Genomic DNA, 4,271 nt, shown 5'->3' on the forward strand with positions numbered 1-4,271 from the left:
CGGCACGGGCAACGGGCAGCGAGCGGCAACCGACGAATCCGCCGGCACTGAAAATTTTGACTTTTCACCCGCAATGACCGTCCATGTAGGACCCATCTACAGCAAAGTTATATGGTTTCGACCACCTTTGTTGGGTGAGAATGACGCTTTCGCCACCAACACATGCTCAGTTAACGTTGGCTCACTGTTACATTCGCGCGCGACCCTCGATAACCACCTTTCCGCTAGCCCCTCACATTTGGTTGTGTAGAGGTTATGCGATAGTGATGACAACACACTGACTTCTTCAAACAAAAGAACTACAGTTGCTGCGCTCTTACGGCCTCCATTATAGTCGTGGTGCACCTCCACGGGCTGGATGCTTGACAACACGGTGAGTGTTTCGGTAAGGTTCCTGTGAGGAGGACAATGTCAAACACAACTGCTATGTGTAAGATCTTGGGCAAAAATCTTGCACTATGGCAAATCACAGAGAAACCGGTAGAGTTAGTCCAAGTTCTGCATCACTGCAGGCGGCTTTGGGTCTGAGCACACTGGTAGTGCTCTAGATACACTGGTACTAAGTCAAGTACTAAGCTGTTTGCCAGCTCGTGCTTTGCAAGGCAGACGCACAACCAGCATGTCTCCAAATGTTTAAGAATGGGGAAACATACTGTAAACGATTTATGGGTGGTCAATGCTGTCGCAAATATAATTAAAACTTCATGAGGCGACTGCATGACAGACAGAATAGTTTTTCGTTTTTGAGGGATATGCCAGTGACGTTATGTTTGCTTTGTGTGTTGATGTATCAGAGCTGATGCAAAATACAACTATGTCGAGTCCTTTAAATGCTTTTCGGCAGCTATCTTCGCCTATGTTTTACGTGACTTGTCATCAAAATATTCTACATGCAATGGGCTACCTTCTAAAACCATTTAGCGAGGGCTTTTAAATGCGTGGCTTACAGTGCGTCGCAGGCTGTATTTTGGGGCATGCTAAGAGCGTATGTAATGTGCTGATGGAGTCACAAAGAAAATGCAGGTGATTAAGTTCTAGTCATAATAATACTAAGTTTAGTCCGAATTACCTCAACTGTAGCCCATATACGTGATTGGGTGACCAACTGTTATTGCTGTCAATAATTGTCTTTAACACCTTTTTGGTTTAATGATTCTTACACTAGACCTCACGCAATGCAGGATTACCTCGTGTGTTCTTGAACTCCACCTTCCTTTTGTGAAATTCCAATTTTCCCGGTAGAACTTAATGGACAATGTTGAATGTAGCATAATGCTTGAAACGTTTCCCCTTAGCTTCCTGGCATAGAACAGCCGATGCCACCGGCAGCAGACTGTTTAAGTTAAAGTCATTACCGAGTGAACATAGAAGCAGCCAAGACCAAGAATGCAGAGGCCCATCCCTACACCATCACTATCCTGAAGTGATAAGTTATCACTGGGATGCCCCCTCCCCTGTTTGATTATCCTGGATGCACAATTGCGAGCGACATAGCAACAAGAATCCCCATGCCGCCACGGGTAGGTTTAGTTTCGCAAGGAGCTGCTACCAAAATGAAACTACGGGTGGCTACAGGCTGTTGTTTTTGGTCACGGTTGCATTCATTCTAGTGATTGCTTATTCTCCTCCACCTGTAATCGGAGGTTTTATCCCCGATGTCTGTTCAGTTCATTATACTAAATTTTGGCTGGCACCAATGGTGAAGAACCAGCCTTCTGGCGATAAACTTGCTGTTCAGGTCGTTGATTCAGTTGATTGGGGTGCATTTTGGTGCTAAGAGTGAACATTCTAGTTTTCCAATCATTTTATCCGAAAACGAACGGTAAAGAACTAGTTAAAACATCAGAGTATCCACTTTCAGCACCAAAATATCAACCCTAATCACCAACTGAACGAGCAAGACGAAACGGCCGTTTTTCCACCACAAGGCTGGGTCATCAGGTCATCAGAATTTGGTACAGTAAACCGACCAAACATCAGGGCTCTGACTTGCAGTTACAGGTCGAAGGATATGAACAATCACCAGAAAGAGTGAGGTCGTAACCAAAAGCAGCAGCTTGTCGCCCCCCTTTAACTTGATTGGCATTAGCCCCTGGCGATCCCAAACCACCCGAGGCGGTATGAGAGTTCAAGTCGCTATGTACGCGCTCGCAAGGGCACATCCAGGATGATCAAACACGACAGGGGGGGGGGGGGGAGGCATCTCAGTGAGAACTTATCACGTAGCGGTGTTGGGGTGGGCGTGAGGTCTGCTCTCCCGATTTTGGTTGTATCTATGTCCCCTCGCTATTTGACTCCTCAATTAGATGGTCTGTGGCCGGTGGCAGCAGTCATTTAATGTCAGGGAGGTCAAAGGGCAGGGAGACCGTGCCAAGCATTACGGTACTTGCAAGTTTCTTCCATTGCGTTCTGCCGTAGAATTGGAATTTCACTTAGAAAGGTGAGGTCTCAGAGCACATACAGAAATTCTGATTTACGTGAGGTCTGACCTCGAAATCGTCGAATCAGAAAGATTTTAAAGAAAGTGATGAGAGCAATAAAATATGTCACCCAAACCCGTACATGGATCGCAGTATAAACCGCACTTAGGGTTGTCGGGCCTCTGGCTCAAACAGGCCCTGGGTCCGTTTAGGGCCTGGGCAAGTGGCTCTGAAGGTCCCAGGGTCCTGTCCTGTTCCTTCTAAGCAAAATGTGCCTGTAATCGGCTAGGAGCCCCCTGCCAACGCAGACTCTCCTGTTAAGCACCCTATGCCCTGATGCAGGGGGCCACCTTGTTTCGGGGGTCCGGCCAACGCGAGAGGGCTTCAGTTATAATCGCGGACACCGGCCTTGTCCCTACCTCGTAAATAGACCCTCAGGGTCCAAACCCACTCAGAGCCAACTCTCAGCTCTCTCAGCCAAACCCACTCAGCTCAACACTGGAGATATCTTGTTCTTTTTTCTATGCCGTTACCCAAGAACAGGCAACCAAGAGTGCCCCTCCCTCAATCCCAGCGACGCAATAAGCCGTACGTTAACACCAGAAAACATAAAATCAAGTCGCGGCACTCCCAGCTAGGAAGAGGAAACAAACGTAAAAAAGCAGGCGAAGAGGTGAAGGAATTGTGTTATGTAATGGGCAAGCAAAAATCATACCTGAGAAGGCTTAAAGTAGTCATTAGCCAAAGTCAGCTAATGACAACCCGCTATAACCGCCCAATAAGCTACAAACACTCATTCACAGTGTTAGTAAGGGTTGTACAGTCACACAAGTCGGAGGGGCCATTACCTGGTCATTTTCGTACTGGGTTTTGAGCTGGATGTTAAGGGAGTCCACCCAGCTAAGCGGAGCTTGTTACTGGAAGAACTCCCAGAGCCAGCGCCGTGAATTTCGGTACATGTGCATGGCTTTAACTATATCAGGACGTGACTATGAAACATCGAGGAGGTTAAATATGAAGTGCGTCGCATATGTGCAGCGCAAAGGATTACAATATCTTCAAATATGTTGGTTACGTTAATATGCATTCACGAAATGCTTGCGAACGATGTTCTTAACGATGGTTTTTGATGCAGAGATATTAGTTATTCTTGGAAAATATGAAACCATAATGTCTCGGACCCATGAAGACATCTTCGTCGTCTCGGGGACCCGACAAGCACGGCGTGTGTTTTTGGCTGAGCGCGACGCCTTTGCCCGGGCTCATCCCCGGCCATCCCTGCGGATACTCCAATCGGGACCTTGAAAGTCTGTACCGAGAATCCCGAAGACCACTCAGGGTCCAGCGGCAGGATATGTCCCGCGTCCCCCTCCCCCCGCCCCACCACCACCACCAGCTGGCGGTGGCCTGGAATTTTAGCTAAAAACGAGACTTAATGATAGCCAGCAACTCGCCCTCAAAACGCAACTCCGATGTGAATAATGAACCTCCGTCCAAAAGCATTCGCATGTTGATGCCAGGTTGGCTTAAAAAATGGTCGTTTTTGCTGGTGGGCTGAATATCCTAGATTTTCGTAAGCGCAAATAGCTTCTGATGGTACTTGATGATATAATCCATTATTTGATAATAAACGCAAATTTTTGATTTCCAACCACTTCTTGGTGATTTTACCTTTTGGTGGAACTTCAGCCAACCTGGTGAATGATCTCCTTTTGGACATTTCCTTCGTGTATTTGTTTTTTAAGTAGGCATTATGGTAAACGACTTCATTAAAACGGTGGCTAAGACGTCCATATTGGTGGCAATAATCCCAGCGGTGGTGGCATGTTCATTTTGGTTGTGACTGACACC

This window comes from Pollicipes pollicipes, unplaced genomic scaffold (assembly GCF_011947565.3).
Source record: "Pollicipes pollicipes isolate AB1234 unplaced genomic scaffold, Ppol_2.1 Scaffold_4219;HRSCAF=4965_pilon_pilon_pilon, whole genome shotgun sequence".
NCBI lineage: Eukaryota > Metazoa > Arthropoda > Thecostraca > Pollicipedomorpha > Pollicipedidae > Pollicipes > Pollicipes pollicipes.